Below are 20,949 nucleotides of genomic sequence, written 5' to 3'. Positions count from 1 at the left end.
CACAATGGAGCATGCAGCCTCCTGCCCAGCAAGGCTGAGGTAAGCTGAAAGGCCTGATCGACACTGGTGTGTGTAAGCAGTTAAACCCGCTGTGTGGACACGCTTATTCTGGTATACAAGTGACTCTTTTTGGTTGTGCTTACACCCCTTCCCAGGCAACGTAAGCTAAAATGGAAAAAGGGACTCCTATGCCAGAGTCAGTGTGTCCCCACAGGAGTTATACTAGTGTAATTGTATCGGGTTACATTCACTCCTTCACTTACGCTGAAAAAACTTTCCAGAGTAGACAATTCCTTATGGCGAAAGTCTTCTCTCCCACCCTGAGCAGAGCTCTGTCTAGGTATCTCAGGTAAGGCCCCCATTACCATAATGTCTGAGCACTCCTCAAACTTTAATGGGTTGGTCCTTATAATGCCCCTATGTTATCCCCAGAGGCACAGAGCAGATACTAAACCTATACCTCAAGTTGGGGCTGTGATTCCCAGCAGCTCCAGGAGACACACCTGTGCTAGCCTGAATGTAGCTACAGCGCTGTGAGGGGCTAGCCACCCAAAGGACGTGTCTGGGGTTTTGCATGGGATTGCATTTGGGCAGCAAGCACCTCCTGCCACTTCAGCTATACTGAGAGCTAGCCACGGGTATGGCTCCTCAAGCTGGGAAGCAAACCCCCAGCTCACAGTGTAGCTGTCCGCTAAATTACTTGCCGAAGATCATTCAGACAGTTTGGGGTGCAGCATGGAATAGAACTCAGGTCTCTCACATCCCAGGCTAGTGACCTAACCACTGGACCATCCTTCCACCTGTTATACTAAGTAGGGCTTAAATGGTGTAGAGACATTGTCCTGGCTTTCTGCACAGGAGTGAATTGAACCCATAGCCCTTTTTTGTAGGACACTGCTGATCTGCCACAGGTTCAGAATTTGTCTAGTGCCGTTTCAGTGATAACAGTTGGTGGGACTTCAGTAGCACATGGATCATTTTAACACTGTTCCATGTGCTGCTTATAGTACAAAATAAGGGCCAAGTCCTGCTCTTGGAGCTATACAGTGGATCTTGACTGTCGGTCAAGTCTCTTCTCTCCTCAGACATGTGAAATTCCAAGAGTTCCACTCAAGCGGGGAAGGAAGAATGTCAGAGTCAAGAACCACGATGGAGTTCTCATCCTTTTATCCTAAATGGAGACACTCCTAGTATACTTCACGTGCTCATAAAGAGTACTGATGTCAGAGAAAACCAACAGAAGAGAAAAATGTTTCCTGTGGTACCAAAAACAGCTGAGTGCTTTTCTCCAGCTTGGGCAACAGCTTTTAAGGAGTTGTTAAATTTAGCACTGCATGAATATTCGAAGGGGGTGAGTGCTGGCTGAAAGGTGGGTTTTGAAAGGAAAACTATTTAAATTTAGGCAGATTGCTTGCTGTAAAAATGTTTTGATAAATGTTAACTTATTTTTTTTGTCTTGCATTTTTTGTCTTCTTTGGGACCTGCTTGGTCTTCATGTTCCACTACTTTAGCGCAGCTAATTACACATAAAGTGAAGAAAATAGCATCACTTAGAAGAAAAGGGAAATTTTTGGTGGGAGATTGTTTTTCTTTCATTTCCTTTTCTGTGAGAAAGTTCAGAGGAAAAAAAATCCTATTTAATTATAACTGGCCGTTAAATTATCTCTTACGTACACATGTCCAAAGTTTTCTTTCACAAGTTGAAAGGCAAAGTTCCACCAAAAACTTTCTAGGATAATGACACTGATTGTGCTAAATATGGGAAGCCCTTTTTTCCCCCTCTGATGTCCAAATGTACCATAGACCAAGCTGAGTATCAGGGAAGACATGCAAATACTGCTGTAATCTTGCTGTTGTGAAGAACATGCCTGCATTTAGTTGAGCTTCTTTTTGTAAATAGGTCAGTAATTATTCTATGTTTATAAGAGTATTTTGTATAGCTGCCAGAGCATTTCTGTGTATATAAAGTTAGGTATAGAAATGATGCCTTCTTTGGGATAACGAAAGCAAGAAGAATTGGCCATTTTTTTTCAAAGGAGAGGCAGTGGCAAATGTGGCCTGTCAGAATTTTCAAGGCAGCCTCTTCCCTCAGGAATTTGATCTCATTTGAACTCTATTTGCTCATTTCTTATTTGCTCATACATATCTGAGGGAAGGTGCCTTCTAGGGGAGATCTGTAGATGTTTATTTTTAGTTATCTAATACTTGTATGCCAGTCCCTACTGGATTAAAATGGCTGTGTCAACTCCCCCACATCAAGACAGTTTTATCAATATAGCATCCCTTTTTTTTTTAAGGGACTAGATCCTGTTAACATTTTTCAAATGAAAACTTAGGTCAAAAAATAGTCTGTTTCAAAAAGAGGTATTTTTATGTGTGAAACCTATTAGATTTTTTTAAAATATTTTTTCTTTGAAAATGGTAAATGAAAAATGTAACCTGTTGGGTTTTGTCTTCATTTTTCCTCTTTGTTTTCCATTACTGTTGAGTTCCTCGTGTATGTGTTGAGGTGCTGATTTCTTCTTGTTACTCTTTTCAGTCTTTGTCATCCTGAGTTGTTGATTTTTATTTCTTAATTGCCACTATTGTTTGATCATCTTAGTCGCTTAGTGGGATTTTTTTTCCCTCAAATTAAAGAATAAATCACTTTTGAAAACTACTGATTAAAAAAAGTGCAGTGGAAAAATTTTGAAAAATAAAACATCAGCTTGCTTCAAAAACTACCGCAAATAAATTTTCAGATCATTTCCGGGGTGGGTTTTCAATCAGCTTTTGAAGGAAAGGCAGATATACGACCTGATTGCTTCTGTTGAAGTCAGTGACAAAATGTCCGTTAACTTATTTGGCTAAATTCATCCCTGGTGAATTAGACGGATGACGTTCTACCAGGGATGAATGTGACCCATTGACTTCAGTGCAAGCAGGGATGGGTCCATAATTAAAACTCTGCAGATGGTTAGCAGACTAAAGTCCCAAATGGCTTCAGTGCTCTGTTTTTCTGGTTTTAGTGACCATCTGTTTAGAGTTAGTGTTGGAAAGGTTAGGTTTTAATTAGCAAATATTTGCAACTGTCATTTTTGCCCTTCAGCTGAAATGGGTGAAAAGAAATTCCATCACTAACCATAAAAAAATGTACAAAGAAGGAAAGTTAAGAACATATCATATGATACGTTGCTCTTGTAGATATCTAGCTTCCTCCTCTGTTGCTGTCAATTCAATTAACAGCTAGCAATGTAAACTATTCTGGTTATATTTTGGACAGTCGGTCACTACAGTTTATACAAATATTGCCTCAATTCAAAATTTTTAAATTCCTGTTAGTACAAAAATTTCCACTCATGAACACTGAAAAAGATAGTTAGAAATGCTCGTCAGTATCATCTGTCAAAAGTAATAGACAATCAAAACCTGATCCTTCCAAGCCTATGCACGGGGAATGTGTTCCAAGCAAACCAATCTGCTTACTAGCAGAGAGGTCTGGTGTCTCTCTCGCCTTCACTTCAGAATGAATATTGAGCCAGTCTTCTATTTTAAGAGAGTGGCTGCTATCCCCTTTAGCACAAGAGCATATTTGTTTCTTAGTCCTTGAGGTGGATACACTTTCAGCATCATGAGCTTGATTATTGGACATATGTTTACTGCGAAGTTTCAGTTAAACTTCTAAATCCTTTTTAGCCAAAAATGTACTTAGTGTTAAGTGGTTGTTGTTTATTTTTAATTCCTTTTGTTCTCCATTGTACCTGTGAGTTTACTGACCACACCTGCGTTAGGGGCCCCATGACTTCCTCTTTACAACTCACTGCACGCTCCTACTCATTGGATGCCAGTGGGTGGCCATTTCTTAGTTGGAGCCAAATCTCTGTTGTGTTTGAGGCTACTGGAGTGGGGGGTGTCGTGTAAGTGCAATAGTATTTCCCGCTCCCCACCACCCAACTGTCAAATCCACATCAGGATATACTTCACTGGACTGGAGACTGCCGCAGATTTGGTACATCATTCACTTGGATGAAATTCAACCCCTCCCCTCCAACCCCCCACTCAAGTAGAGGCCCCTAGAGACCTGGCACCACTTGTGTTAAGTTTTTTTAAGAAGTACATAGGCCTTTGTGCAGGGTTGCAGTTCACCCTTGCTGTAGAATTTATTTAACACTGCCTTCTGTTCACTCTCATTTTTCTTTGCTTGCACACACGCTATTGACAGGGTAGCTGGGTGACGCATTACCAGACTTGGGGGACTGTCGGAAGAGCCAAAAGCACGTTCTAGTTTTTTAACTGTATTACCCAAGTCTTACTGAACTCGTGTAAAGGCAGAATTATGTACAAATAATGTCTATTTTTGTGTGCATTTGATTATGGTAGGATGGCATAGTTGGGGGAGAAGTAGGTGGTAGGCACTTCATAGGCATAAAGGAGGGGCCTCTATTTTACCAGGATAGTTCGAATTTCTAGTGAAATGTTTATTGACATGCTGGTATGAGAAGCCATGTTCTGTACAGTATTTATCACTGTAACCATGATGCCTGATGCAATTTTATTCACACTACTCCTGTTTCAGCAGCGGGAGGGGTAGATAAGTCACTGCTTTTAATGATGAATGGGGTTCAGATCATGTTACATACGCAAATGTATCACACAAAAATTTCCAGGCATTTGACATGGAGAAAAGGGACATGAACAGGCCTCTAGGTTTTCTGAACCCTTCATGTTTAGTCAGTTAACAGCTGATTTTTATCATATGAAACACGTCTGATAACCAAACTGGAAACCAAATGGTGTAAGAACGCGCTTGTTATGAAACTCCAAGCCATGATTTCCTCAGGGTATTTGCTCTTGGCTCCTGCTCCAAGAAGTGAGGTTAGTCCAAGACATGCAAACTTCTAATCAATATGGCATCTTTTCCCCACTGATAACTTACAGCAAGTCTTTGGCATAGTAACATCGGTGTTTCCAGATAATGGGATGGCTGAGACACGTGTTACATTGTGCCTTTCAACTTCAATTGATTGTAGGAGCACAAACACTGATGACAACTTTGGGTCGGTTTATGTATTACAAACCTACCATAAACAGGTGGGTTTCTTCAGTGAAGGTGCTTTTACTGACTAAGAAGCCATGGAAGGGTCTACCTATTTTTTTTTTATTGATCAAAATGTACATACATTTCTGTTGTTTGGTTTGTTCGATTTTTGTCTAATGATTTTTCAGAATGACTTACAGTTGTGATAAATGATTAGACTCCTAGTCCTAGCTCTCTAGTTTTTATCTCTGTGTGGGGTTTAATTTGTTTGTTTCGTTATGAATTCTTTTTTAAACTGTGTACTTTTTAGACCATAGAATTACGTTTTAAAAATGTGAAACTTTCACCCAGAGCACAGCATGGGCAGACAGACACTTTTCAACAGACAACACTGTAAATAAATCTCCCCTGGCCTATGCTTTTTGACTTTGGAAATCAACTTGTAATTAAATGGCACAGTATTAAAATGTTTTCATGAAATTCAGATAAATTAGGTCTACTGATTCATCCTTATTTTCCAGTCGGATTTGTATATTCCCACTTGGTTCACCAGATCTGTCAGACATGGTCTTATGTGTATAAATCCATCCTTCGGAAGTCTATTGTTAATCTGATTCCCAGTATAATTCTGTCCCTTACCGCCACTCCTGGGATCCTTCTCCTCAACTGCTGACAGGTCTGTACTTCAGTAGATTCTCCTTTCTTAACTGCTCTAGCAACAATCCAGAAGCTGCATCTTCAGTTAATTGTGACTGACAAAAACGTTCCTATTTCTCTTATTACTTCTAATCAAAATTTTTGGGGTGCAGTTGTCCTAGGGTGGGTCCATTTTTATCAGTGCTAAGGCCCTGCTCTTGTGAGTTGCTCTTGTGAGGCACGCCTCCATCCTAAGGACTGGCCCTTAGCTTCCCTGTGTTTACTAATCCATGAGCCAGTGGAAGTTACTGATGCTCACCCACCTTTGCAGAGTACTTTGGCTGACAAGTTCTATATAATGTGCCAAGAATTATGTATTGCACTTTCCTTGGTATTATTTTTCTAAATGCTTATATGACCCCCAACACTGCAGTAATAAGCACTTTTTTTCCTTTCCTACTATCTCCTTTCTGTTTTTGCATTTTTCAGTCATATCATGAACCATTCAAGCTCCCCACAGAAACCTTCTCTTTTTGATCTCACCTATATATTACATAACTCCATTAAAAGAATGCTAAGGCTGCAAAGTCAAGAACTCAAAAGTTAAGAAATGCCAGAATGAAGGCTGCCCGTGTAAACTTAGTTCATCCCGATCCAGCGGGTAGTGAAGACATACCCTCTGTCTCCTGCTCATGCTCATTACTCCTCTCTGGCTCGCCCTACATGTATATCCCTGTGCCTCCGTTTTCGTGTGGCTGCCATGCTGCCCTTCAACCTATGGGTGGCCTGCCTGCATCTGCCTGCTTTGGGGTCTGGCAGGTGTTAGGCATGCTTAGGGCTGCGCCACACTGGTGAGAAAGATATTACTGTACCCCTACTTAGCTTGAGAATCCCAGTTCGGGGCTCTGGGGTTTCAGCTGGACTCAGCTACCCGGGAGCTGTGGGCTATATGTAATTAGGGTTCAGGCAATTTTGCAAATGCCGACCGGTGGCAATGTCTGTTCCCCTAAGGGGACTGGAGTAGGTGACAGCTATGAAAATGTCAGTAGCACATCAGGGTGGACTTAGACTGCTAAATACTTCTGAGGCTCTGGAGCCAGGTGGCTCAAAAGTTGGTTACTCAGGAAATAAGGAACAAACAATAATAATTCCTAGCTCTTATACAGCACTTTTCACCCATAAATCTCAAAGTGCTTTACAAAGAAGGGCAGTACTATTATTCCCATTTTACAGATGGGAAAACTGAGGCATAGGGAGGTGAAATGACTTGCCCGAGGTCACCCAACAAATCAGTGCTAAAGCTATGCATTGAACCCAGGTTTCCTGCTTCCTAGTCCAATGCGCTAGTCACTATGCTACACTTCCTTAAGCTTGGTGTAAGGAGCTCACTCGCAGAGACAGGGATAGAATCCAGTTCGCCAGGCCACCATTCAATTGCCTTAACCATGGGACCATCCTTTCTCTTGCAGTTTCCTGCCTCATTCACTTCAGACCTTCTAACTTCTGCAACAAATAAAGCCGGGGGTCCTGCAGACAACAGCCTCCTTTATGATACAAACCTGATCAATTCCCTGAGCATAGTCCATCAAGTGCACTGCATCAGGCAGGGGTGTGTGTCTTTTTATGTAACTTTTGTAAATGTAATTGTCTAAATTTTATAAACGTAAACTGAAAACAAACACAAACACCGAAATTCCATGATGTGGAACCATATTGACATCACGTGGTTCAGCAGTAGGGTTAGAACCTTTACTCCACAGCACAGGCCTGCCACTTCAATAACTGATCGCAGTAGTGGGTTGTCATTAAGGCTGTCAAACGATTACAACAAATAATTGCAATTAATCATGAGATTAAAACATAGTTGTGATTAATCGCAGTTTTAAGTGCACTGTTAAACAGTAATGGAATACAAATTTAAATGTATTATAAATATTTTTGGATGTTTTTCTACATTTTCAAATCTATTGATTTCAATTACAACACAGAATACAAAGAGTACACTGCTCACTTGATATTATTTTTGATTGCACTTTTTTTTTACAGTGCAAGTATTTGTAATCTACAAGTCAAAGCAACAAGGGGAATACAAATGTTTAGCATATCTGGCATGTAAATACCTTGCAACACCAGCTACAACAGTGCCATGAGAATGACTGTTCTCACTTTCAGGTGACATTGTAAATAAGAAACAGGCAGGTTTGTCTTAGCAATTGGCTGAACAAGAAGTCGGACTGAGTGGACTTCTAGGCTCTAAAGTTTTACATTGTTTTATATTTGAGTGCAGGTATGTAAAAAAAAAATCTACATTTGTAAATTACACTTTCACGATAAAGAGATTGCACTACAGTATGTGTATGAGGTGAATTGAAAAATATTATTTCTTTTATATCTTTATAATGCAAATATTTGTAATAAACATAATAATATAAAGTGAGCACTGTACACTTTGTATTCTGTGTTTCAATTGAAATCAATATATTTGAAAATGTAGAAAAACATCCAAAATATTTATAATAAATTTAAATTGGTATTCTAGTATTGTTTAACAGTGCGATCAAAACTGCGATCTATCACGACTTTTTAAAAATCTAGTTAATTTGTTTTGTTTAATCGCTTGCATTAACTGTGATTAATTGAGAGCCCTAGAATCATAGAATCATAGAATATCAGGGTTGGAAGGGACCTCAGGAAGTCATCTAGTCCAACCCCCTACTCAAAGCAGGACCAATTCCCAACTAAATCATCCCAGCCAGGGCTTTGTCAAGCCTGACCTTAAAAACCTCTAAGGAAGGAGATTCCACCACCTCCCTAGGTAACCCATTCCAGTGCTTCACCACCCTCCTAGTGAAAAAGTTTTTTCTAATATCCAACCTAAACCTCCCCCACTGCAACTTGAGACCATTATTCCTTGTTCTGTCATCAGGTATCACTGAGAACAGTCTAGACCCATCCTCTTTGGAACCCCCTTTCAGGTATCAGCAGCTATCAAATCCTCCCTCATTCTTCTCTTCTGCAGACTAAACAATCCCAGTTCCCTCAGCCCCTCCTCATAAGTCATGTGCTCCAGCCCCCTAATCATTTTTGTTGCCCTCCGCTGGACTCTTTCCAATTTTTCCACATCCTTCTTGTAGTGTGGGGCCCAAAACTGGACACAGTATTCCAGATGAGGCCTCACCAATGTCGAATAGAGGGGAATGATGATGTCCCTCGATCTGCTGGCAATGCCCCTACTTATACAGTCCAAAATGCCGTTAGCCTTCTTGGCAACAAGGGCACACTGTTGACTCAAATCCAGCTTCTCGTCCACTGTAACCCCTTGGTCCTTTTCTGCAGAACTGCTGCCTAGCCATTCAGTCCGTAGTCTGTAACAGTGAATGGGATTCTTCCGTCCTAAGTGCAGGACTCTGCACTTGTCCTGGTTGAACCTCGTTGAACCTACTTGTCATCCTTTAGAGCAGAGGTTCTCACGACAAATTATTTGGTGGCCTCAGAGTGCAGCCACCCACTCTTGCTGGTGGCTGTCCTCACACTTTCCCCTAAAATACTTAGCTTTCAGAAAACCAAATAAATATGCACATAGATCCAAATCATTGTAATTTATTTATTACTAGCTAGCAAGTTTGTTTTGAAAAGTGATATTAACAAACATACAAGTATCACTTTTCACAGCAGACTTACACAGTCCTGGCAAGTTTGGGGACAAATTAAGCCCTGGATGGAGGGTTGGGGGAGGCAGCCGGAAACCCCGTGGCCAGAGCCCGAAGCCCTGTGGCTGGAGAATGGGGCCCAGGGACAGAGCCCAAAGCTGTGCAACCAGAGCCTGGGGCTGAAGCCCGAAGCCTGAGCCCCAATGCCCCTGGGTAGGTGGGAAACTTACCTGCTGCCTGCTCCTCCAGCGTTGTGCCCAGGTGTCTCCAGACAGGGGCAGAGGCAGGGCCCAAATCCTACTGGCGACCCCAGCAACCAAAACCAAGGCGGTGCATCCAGGAGCACCAGGGAGGGGGCAGGGCCGCTACTTTGCCTTTCCCCACCCCCAAATCAGAGCCCAGGAGGCTATGGCCTCAAGAAAAGCCCCTGATGGCCGCATGTGGCCATGGTGGCCGCAGTTGAGAAACGCTGCTTTAGAGGCAGGATGAGACATGCACTTTGCCAGTGAGTGTCATAAGTATTTGCTGAAAGGAGGAGAGTGGTGCAGGACCACTGAGTTCTGTTCCAAGCTATGGGATTGTACTGTAGTGGTTATAGACCAGGGGTCTCAAACTCAAATGACTGCGAGGGCCACATAAGGACTAGTGCATTGGCCTGAGGGCTGCATCACTGACACCCCCCCCCGCTGCCCCTGGCCCTGCCCCCACTCCACCCCTTCCATGAGGCCCCGCCCCTGCCCCGTCTCTTCTCCACCTCCTCCTCCTCCAAGCGGTTTTAATAATATATATACACTCAGTAAAGCCCCCCCACTGCACTGGGCTGCACCACCACTCCACCCCTGCTCTGCCTCTTCCAGGGGTGGCAGGTTTGTAGAAATTTTGGTGGTGCCCAAAACCTGCCCCCCCCAAACTCCGCCCCCACCTGCCTAAGGCTCTGGGAGGGAGTTTGGATGGGGGAGGGGGCCTGGGCTGCAGACTCTGGGATGGAGTTTGGGTGCTGGGTGCAGGCTCCGGGCTGGGGCAGGGGTGCAGGCTCTGGGATGGAGTTTTGGGATAGGAGGGGGTGCAGGGGTGAGGGCTGTGGGGCTGGGGATGAGGGGTTTGGGGCATTGGAGAGGCTTGGGGCATTGGAGAGGCTCAGGACTAGGGCAGGGGAAGGGCAGCCTGCCCTGACCCTAGTGAAGGTGGGCACTAGGACCCTGCGGCAGCAAGTGATGCCAGAAGCCGGCAGAGTAGAGCCTGAGCTGCAGGCTCCGGGGCAGTGAAGGGGCAGCAAGTGAGGCCGGGGACACTCGGGGGAGGTGCGTGGTGGCGGCAGGCGGGGCTGGGGGAGAGACCTGGCCCCAAACATTGGGGAGCAGCGCACAGGGAGCTTAGCTGACACATAAAATAACTCGGGGGGCTGCGGGGAGATGCGGCCCGCGTGTTTGAGACCCCTGTTATAGACCCTTCTGCTGCTAGCCCCTCCAGCCTGTCTGTCCTTGTGCCACGCTCCCCCTGCCCTCTTCTATCCCCTATCCCCCCCCCCCCCCAACCTCATCATCCCAATCTCTCTTCCTCACCAGGCCTACCTCCTTTTCCTCCTTGCTAACAAGTCTCTACTGAATTTGTGAAAACAGACTTTCAGAGGCTTATAAATTGGCTAAATTCTGGCAGATTTTCGCAGGGAATGCAAAAGGCACATCCCCGGCACCACTGCCAAATTTCAAAGCACAGAGATGCTAGAGCGTCTCAATTAAAATATTGTACAGATTTTTTTAACATTTGCAAGCAACATATTTTCCCCTAAGCTCAGTCTGTGAAATGGCTGAGCAGTTTTGCTGACATTTTCATAGAATTTCATCCGGAGGCAGCCAATCGGGCCTGCAAAATTACAGCCTGAAATGGTTGTTCAGCAAAGTTATAAGCGAAAACAGGGTCTTTCTTATGATGATAAGTGTCAGGCAATCCTAACTACAGGTGACTGAGTCCAATAGGTGCAGGATCCCCATGTGTTTCTTTGCACTAGCAAACTATAGGAGAATTAGCATTGGGAATATATGTCATATTGTCTAAAAGCTCGATCCTGCTAGATAACGGACATGTCCAGGAAGTCTAAACTCCTGTAGAAGTCATTGTAAGGCTCTGACTAACTCATAGGGTCACAGATTCCAAGCCCAGCATGGAACAACTGTGATCATCTAGTTTGCCCTCTTGCATAACAGAGGTCATAGAACTGCCCCCACAATAATTCCTAGAGCAGAACTTTTAGAAAAACATCCCAGCTTGAGTTGAAAATTGGCAGTGATGGAGAATCCACCAGGACCTTGTGTAAGTTCTTCCAATGGTTAATTACCCTCACTGCTAAAAATATACAACCTATTTCCAGCCTAACTTCACCTTCCAGCCATTGGATCATTCTCTGCGAGACTGAAAAGTAGTTGTTCCCCATATAGGTAGATACAGACTGTGATCAAGTCACCCTGTAACTATTCTGTTAAGCTAAATAGGTTGAGCTCCTGGAGTCTATCATTATAAGGAATGGTTTCTAATTTTTTCATTCTCCTGGCTCTTCTCTGAACCCTCTCCAATTTATCAGCATCCTTCCTGAATTGCAGGCACCAGAACTGGACACAGTATTCCAGCAGCGGTCACACTAGTGCCAAATCCAGAGGTAAAATAACCTCTCTACTTCTCAACATAGGCGGCGAGTTCCATATCCACGTGGTGCTCGGGCAGCAGCAATATTCAGAGCTAGGGGCCCAGCTCCAGCAATACTTGGGGCCGGGTGTCCCCCGCACCCAGCCCCACCTGCAGCTCCCTGCCTTCCCCGAGTGTCCCCTGGCCCCGACTTGTTGGGCCCCTGGAGCAGTGTCCCTGTCTCTTCCGTGTGCTGCCTCCCGGCAGCAACTGCCTCCGCAGGGTCCCAGTGCCCCCCTCATCTTCACTGCCAGGGCAGACTGACTCTGAGCCTGCCCTTCCCCCTCAGAACCTTCCCTTTTCCAATGGGATCCTCCAGCAGCACAAGGGACCCCCCTGCCCGCAGTCACTGCTCCTGCCCTATGCTGGGCAAGGAGGCAGCCCCATCCCTCACCCCCAGTGAGGCTACAGTCAGGGGCAACAGCAGGGGAGGAGGCACACACAGCGCCCCCTGGCACCCACCACAGGGGAGGCGAGGGAGATTCCTGGACCTGAGAGGGACCCTAGGAGCACATGCAGTGACAGTGGTGGGGGTGAGTGTGCTGCTGGGGGGGGGGCGGGAAAGGGGGGCTCGTCACCCAGAGCTTGCTGCTGCCGGCAGGGAAAGAGCTGGGGGGAGTCCTCCTCTCTGGCCCCTGTCCCAGAGCAGCCTGCCTGCACCCCAAACTCATTCCCAGCTCTGCCCCACCCCAGAACCCACACCCCCAGTCAGAGCTTTCACTCCCCCATCGTACCCTCTGCCCTAGCCCTGAGCCCCTCCAGCACCCCAAACACCTTATCCCCAGTCCCAGACAGAGCCCTCATCTCCCCACACCCTGACCCTCTGCCCGAGCCCTGAGCCCCTCCCACACCCCAAACACCTTATCCCCAGTCCCAGCCAGAACCCTCACCCCCCACACTCCTACTCTCACCCTGAGCCCCTCCCACACCCCAAACCCCCCATTGCCAGCCTCAGACAGAGCCCTCACCCCTACACCTCAACCTGAGCCCCTCCCACACTCCAAACCCCTCATCTGCAGCCACACCCCACAGCCCTCATCCCTGCACCCCATCCCTCTGCACCCCTCCCATCCCAAAACTCCCTCCCAGAGCCTGCACCCTGCACCCCAATCCCCTGCCCCAGCCTAGGGCCTGTACCCCAGACCTCCTCCCTCACCCAAACTCCCTCCCAGAGCCTTGGGCAGGTGGGGGGCGGAGTTTGGGGGGGGCGGGTTCTGGGAACCACCAAAATTTCTACAAACATGCCACTCCTGCTTCTCAAGATTCCCCAGTTTATGCATCCCAGGATTGCATTAGCACTTTTGGCCACAGCCTGGCATTAGCAGCTCATGTTCAGCTGGTTAGCCATCAATCTTTTTCAGAGTCACTGCTTCCCAGGAGAATCTCCCATCATGTAAGTATGGCCTACATTCTTTGTTCCTAGAGGTATAAATTTATGTTTAGCCGTATTAAAATGCATATTGTTTGCTTGCACCCAAGTGATCCAGATCGTGCGGTATCAGTGACATATCCTCTTCATAATTTACCATGCTCCCAATTTTTGTGTCACCTGCAAATGTTATCAGTGATGACTGTTTTCTTCCAGGTCATTGATAAAAATGTAAACTAACCTAGGGCTACGAATCAACCCCTGCAGGATCCAACTAGAAACACATCTGTTCAATAATGATTCCCTGTTTTCAATTACATTGTGAGATCTATCTGTTAGCCATCTTTTAATCCACTTAATGTGTGCCATCTTAATTTTATATCTTTCTAGTTTTTTAATTAAAATATCATGTGTTAAATGTCTTACAGAAATCTAAGTATATTCCATCAACATGCTTTCCTTTATCAAAGAAACTAGTAATCTCATCAAAAACAGATATCAAGTTAGTTTGACAGGATCTATTTTCCATAAACTCATGCTGATTGGCATTAATTACATTACCCTGCTTTAATTCTTTGTCAGATGAGTCTCGTATCAGCTGCTCCATTATCTTGCCCAGGATCCATGTCTCTTGAGTGAGTGCCACCCATCTCTTTCACTTGTACAGTTCCTAATTTCAGGAGAGGATCAAGAATAAGGAAAATATATTTACTGTATTTAGATTTCAGAGAAATGTAGTCATTAAGATTTGAATCTAATTTATAGCATGGGAGATGTTGTCATGTAACCTAATCAACCAGACCTGTTTTCCCCCCCCCTCTTCTTCCCAGCCACATATACACAGTCATAAAGAAAACACAACAAGACACACCAGTTTGCATGCTTCCATCCATATTTGTGCTGGAGCATGAATTTATTATCAGGAATATATTACACTCATCTGTACATCATAACAGAAATAATACAAACTTTTCCTGTAATTCATTAACCACGTATTAAATCAGACTACAGAACTCCTACTGCATGGGAAAAACTTTACAGAAGGATCCTCAGTGTGTCCATAGGACACAAATGCAATCAGTGCAGAGACATAAAATACCTGATTTTGTTTTTGTTTGTTTGTTTTCTCACCAAAAAATGAACTTAACCATTAGGTACCTGCTGATTTATCGTAAGCAAATTATTTCAGTGAAATGCAGGAACTTATCTACTGATTTGATTTATGCAAATTTCTTAGTTGCAAGAATTCAAACACTGCTCATGTCCCACAGACAGATGTGAAGAAAAAAGAGAAGAAATAATTTGTTGCTCTCTGACTCTTTTTCATCACTTGCCTCTCAGGGCTGGTGTACACTAAAGCTGTCAGTCGACCTAAGTTACGCGACTTCAGTTAAGTAACTGAAGTTGACGGAACTTAGGTCGACTGACAGCAGTGTGTACACCACACTGTGTCAATGGGAGATGCTCTCCCACTGACTTACCTTCCGCCTCTCGGGGAGGTGGAGTACAGACATCAATGGGAGAGCATTCTGCCATTGACTTAGCTTGTCTTCACCAGACCCACTAAATCAACACCACTGCATCGCTCGCAGCAGTGCTGATTTAGCCAGAAATATAGACAAACCATAAGTGAGGCTGCCCACCAGCTGGCTATGGTCTCAAGGAGGCCCTGCTTCACATGCTCATTCTTTCTGAGGAAGACGCTTGTTGGGTGGGAGGAATTTGAAGGCAGTTGGGGCAGATGGGCTGTTTAAAAACTCTCTCCAGGGACCATCCATGGGGCAGAGGCCATGGCTTAATTTGTATTTGTACAGCAACTACAATGGAGCCTTCAGTCTGATAGGGTCCTTTGGGTGCTGCTGCAGTAGAGATAATAAATACGCTTAAGGCCACGTCCCCAAATAAGCTTGCAGTTGTATTTTTATAGAGCAAATGTGACAATTTTTTTTTTTATAGAGCAATGGTCCCCGGAGTAATTACTCCCTATGCATATGTCACCTACATCCTTTTGCTATCTAAAAGGTAATAGCAATAATCAAGTATCATTGACCTGCCTGGCTGAGTCATCTCTGTAAGGGAAAGGGAGTGGAAGAATAATCACATAAAGTGTGCTACCTACAGGCCCTGTGCCACCAACGTTGCACCCCCCACCCCCGCCATACCCATCGCCGAGCCCAACACTGATCATTTCACCTGCTCAGTACTTACAAACTAAATGAAAACTAAAGTAGAATGCTATTCATAAACCAGTCATGAATTTGATGCTAAAGTGATGTGCCATGACTGGGAGCAATCCGACTAGTCTTGCCAACTTCCTCTTGCTATGTCCTAGAAATGGACTGAACCAAAACCTGGCTTCTGAGCCCCCCCCACCAACATGAGGACAGAATCTCATTTCAGATGCTAGCCCTGTGGCTTAGTCATATTAATGAAAGCGGGACCTAGTGAACTATAGAAGTGAAGGTAATTCTGCTTTAGCTACTGGACTGTTTGAGTTTGCAGTGGAGGTGGAGGAAAAGAGGGATTTATTTTATCCTTCCATAGTTAAAGGCTTTTCCATTATAAAATGTGGTTTTACAGAGGTTTATAGTACAGCCATAATTATGTGCATTGAATTAAAAACGTAGGCCAAAATGTTCAAACCTGGATGCCTAAAGTTCGTAAAACCCACATTTAAGCATCTAAGTTAAACTAGCCTGATTAGCAGAATTGCTGAGCATCCACAAAGCCCGCTGAAGTTCAGGTGTGTATTTTGGTTCCTTTATTGTAAAATTGTTATTTCACTTTCTATTGGACGGCTTCCAATATAAAAATAAAGTCACTTTTAGTAGCTAAATAGCTGTCTTTATGGATAGTTGCTGTGGAGGAAAAGTATACACTCTGTAGCCCTTTGAGAGATGCAGAAACTAATGATTAGTGGGTACAGGGCTGGCTACATCAAAGAATGGTTTGGCAGCTTTTACTTTGTATTCTCACAGTGTGGGTCAATGAGGAGAGCAAGCGGAGGAATCGATAGAGTTCCTCCATAATTAAGTCTCAGGAGCACTTGCCTTGTAAAAGATAGTCCCTCTCCCCACAATCCTTATTCGGCCCTCACTAGCCAGCAGGGTTTATTTGTAAGTGGAACATTTACTGTTCAGGTATTGAGGCCTAATGCATGAACAGCCCCATACTACCCAACGTTAAGAGCATGCGCTGACAGGGTGAGAACTCCAGCTACAATCACAATGCTTTGCTAGCCTGCTGCTGTTTTGGTATAATTCAATGACATTTGTTTTGAAAGTGAATTCCCACATTTTGTTACTGTCTAGGCCATATTATGCACCCTAGTTATGTGCTTGAAAATCCTGCTGTTTACATTGGCTGCAAAATATAGATAAATTCACCCAATAAACTATAATCCTCCCCAAGTGTCTTCGCAGGCCTGCACTCACAGCATCAGGAAATGCTGCTGTAACAGGGTGAAATTTATCTCTCCTGAAAAAAGCCTGTGTTGTGGAGTTAGCGGCGATGCATTTTACCAACCCAGCCCACAGGCAACCTGTGGATTTGTAGCAGTGCCCCATTGTGGCTGCTATTTAAACCCAAGGATTAAAATAGGGTTGTTAGGGTCACTGAATCCATGTAGTCACAGATCTCTGGGCACCCCCATTTTCAGTGTGCATAAAGAACTCCTATGCAGCAGGACTGTCCTTGTCCCCTCTTCACCCAATAGCTCCTCCACGCATCTTACATGAGTTTACAGGGCTCTGAGCTGGTTCTTCTTTGCACTGGTGTAAATTTCCCCCTAACAATTTGCTCTTTTCTTGTGGATTGGTATAGAGGATAGGCCCCCACTGACTTTTCCTTTGAATAGATAGTGATGAATTATCAAAATCCTGCTGCTTCTGCTTTTTAAATCCTATCCAGATGCCAGTACATTTCCTGTCATTTCAGCCAACACCTTAACAATGGTAGATGAAAGATCAGCCAAGTCAGCCACAAATGTGCTGGTGCCTGAAGTTCAGCCAGTAAACAAATCCAGGTCCCGAAAACAAAATCTTTTCCCCAACCTACAGACCTGGGTACTAGCTTCCTAGTGCACCTATGATTTTCACTGAAATTTTAGTGGGAATTCTGGTGCACAAGGAAACAGGTTTGGCTCTTACTGCATTCACTTCAATGCCATTCTTGCACCAGACAGTTACATCTCCCTTACCAACCCTTCATGCCAGCAGATGTTAGCATTTGTAAGTGGAAGTGTGGGCAGAGAAAGCAGAGGGTGCTAGGTCAGGAAACAAGATTATATGACAGAGTGGCAGTGTTCTCCACTGCCATTTAAGAAAGCTTGGTTTATGGATAATACTGGAGGGAGATATGCTTACTACTGGTCAGGGAAAGGCTCACTGGTGGTATACTGCTGCTGAGGGCTGGTCTACACTACACAATTAAGTCAACATAAGGCAGCTTATGTCAACCTAATAATGTCAGTGTCTACACTACAGCCTTCCTCCCACTGATGTAAGTGCCCTACTACACCGACATAATAACTCCACCCCCACGAGAGGCGTAAGGCTAATGTTGGTGTAATCAGGGTGACAGACACTGCATCCCTTACATCTACTGTTGGCTCTCGTCAATTTCAAGGAAGGAGCCCTGAAATTGACAAGAAAGCTGAGCAGCTAGAGTCCAGCTCTCCCCGCTCCGCTGGGTGGCTGGACCCCGCTCCTGACTGAGAGCCGGGGCCAGAAGCTGGGCGGGGTGGGGGGCTTTAGACCCTGTTCCCAGCCAGCAGCCAGGGTCAGAAGCCCCAGCGGGCCCCCTCCCTGACCACTCTCTGCCAGGAGTTAGGCAGTCTTGTCAATTTCATGGCTGAGCTGTGAAATTGACAAGGATGCCTAGCTCTGGCAGGGAGCAGGCCGGGAGAGGGGAAGCCCCAGGCAGCTCCCCCCTCTCTCGCAGAGAACTGGGTGAATGGGGAAGAGAAGCCCCGGGCAGCCAACTGTAGTCACATGGATGGAAGCATCAGCATCCAGTGACAAACACCATCAGGAAGTGACTATTATAAGACAGGGAGAATGGAAATGATGTTGGGATCACTGGCAGCCCAGTCTACCCACCACTAAAGCCCCAACTCCCAATTCATTGCTAGGAGCATCCATTGCATGTGCGCTTAGCTGACAAAAGGACGAGTAAAGCACCGTAAACAAAGAAATGATGAAGGAAAACAGACTGGCTCAGCCAGCTCAGATCAGGAAGTATAATGTTTTGGTGAGTCGCACATGGGATAATTTAGATTAACATCATGGTAACTGTAATAGAACACATTGCCCCAGACTGGAACATAACAAATGAAGTAGGTATTGCAGAGTATCTGTGCATTTAGCAAGTGCAGTATGAAAGTGACCAAAATGATAGTGATAGTGGTTTTTATTCTTCAACAACTCTCCTACTTTCAGGGTGTACTTGCTGAACACATACAAGCTAGTAATGTATTTCGAGAGTGTTAGTCAAATATGGCGTGGTCTAGTCTAATAAGATGTTCAATGTACTCAGGACCATAATATCATGCAAAACTGCTACAAAAATAAATTTCTCTAAAAAAAAAAAAATTAACCTAATTTTTACATCTTGGGATGGGCCAAAGCCACTTAGATCGAAGCTGGCTGTACTTAAGCTGCAGCTTGAGCATTCTGAATACATCAAAGGAAAGCTGAAGCATATGTCAAGTGCAAACAACGCGCAGGTTTGCTGGAGTAAATGCCTTCCTGCCTGCTTCCATGCGAGTCATTATCTGTATACACACCTTGTGACAACAATTCTTTCCATTGCTTCATGACCCTGGAATATTTTCTGTCGGTATTTACATCCTGGCTGTAACTTGGTCAGGTCCTGGAGCGCACAGTGCGCTCTGTGAATGGGCAGGAAAATGTGCAGGGTCTTTGCCACAAATTGAAAATAAAAGCATCACATCATTTTAAGAAAACATTTTGCTTTTGTGTGGGTGACTCACACACCTAACCTGCCGCTGTGCTACATCAAACGCTTTCACAGTCTAATCCAAACAAATCTGATGCAAATGCTGGAACCCACATTTAGAGAACATCAAAGACAACAGGACCTCGCCTGGCTTTGTGCAGTTCCCTACCTGTACCCAGGATCCAGATGAAATACTGTTAACCCCTTCTCATTCTAACTGATGTTTGAGGTGCTGTGCCCCTGGGAAACCAGCATGCTCACTCAGTATGGCGTGACATTCCATCTGGTCTAGACAGGCACGGCATGGAAAGTTGCCACTGCAACACATGCATGGTTAACAGGTGCAGCAAAGGGGGTTAATATAACAGGGAAACCTAAGAGTATTTGCATTTTGCCTGGAAGGCAGAGGTTTAAGGTAGTTTGGCCTCAAAATATATGGGTATATATGTCGAGGGACCAAATTCTGGCCTCAGTTGGATCCATGTGGCCCCCACAGATCTTCCCTGGGGTTCTCCTGGCCATTAACAAGGGCAAACGTTAGTCTAGTATGTGCAGGATCCCCTGTACCCTGAGGCAAACTGGATCTAAATTCTTAGAATATCCAACTAGGGGGTTAATGCTTTTGGCCAAATGTCAAGGTCACAGCAAATATTTTTTTTCGTCTTTCTGGGGCTTGAAATAAAATAACTCGGGACTGGATTTGTTATAGATTCTGAGTGCTTCCAAAAGTGTTCAGTTAACAATAAAAAGGCTAACTAGGATTTGAGAGAGTAAAATGGAGTCACTCTATCAAATAAATTGTATGGAACGTGCTAAAACCCTCTGGGTTTTGGTCTCTATCCTACATCCATTCACAATATTGATGCTAATAATAATTGAAATTTGGAGACTGGAATGAGTGACCTTATCTGGCATTGAGTATGAAGGTGATTGTTTTGAAGGCAGTACTATTTCAGAATCTCAATGTCGCTGGTGTTCACGTTATACAGGGTACCACTTGGTGGTAGTTTGGAAGGCGCTTCTATTTCTAAGTAACTTTCTTCTATTTTGGGTAGAAATATTCCTGGGAGGCTTGACAGAAATGCATTTCATTTAGCTATAAGTCTTAGGCACAAGTTACAAAACTGCTGACCATCATGAAAATATATCAGCACTTAGTAGAGTATCCAATAATATAAAAAATGCAATTCAGAACATCTTCAACTCCATATATGTTGTGTGTGTCAATATATACACCTATATAGGTACAATACATACATATATATATAAACACACATACATATATAGATATTCAAAACGTGAACTGTTTGTAACTAACCTGAACCACTGCAGCAAAGGTTCATTTTGATGAACCATTAGTAGTAGTATTTTCTTTTTTTCGGCTCTAACCATGGCAAAATGTTTACACATCAGACTACACTGGTTATACTACTCTAAGACATCAGTGTGCCAGTACCGGGAGCTTCTATACTGGAATGATAATAGTACACTGCCTAGCTTACACTTATGCAGCTACAGAGCATGCTTGCAGTAACCAACCCTAGGTGTCTATCGTTGTTAATACTTTCTTGGATGATCACATTCAGCGGATTGGAAAAATGTGTAAAAGCCCAGTTAACGTCTGCAGCCGCGTGGAGCGG

Source organism: Terrapene carolina, unplaced genomic scaffold (genome assembly GCF_002925995.2).
Source record: "Terrapene carolina triunguis isolate 2854851 unplaced genomic scaffold, T_m_triunguis-2.0 Scaffold141, whole genome shotgun sequence".
NCBI classification, from domain to species: Eukaryota; Metazoa; Chordata; order Testudines; family Emydidae; genus Terrapene; species Terrapene triunguis.
Note: the sequence above shows the minus strand (reverse complement) of the source record.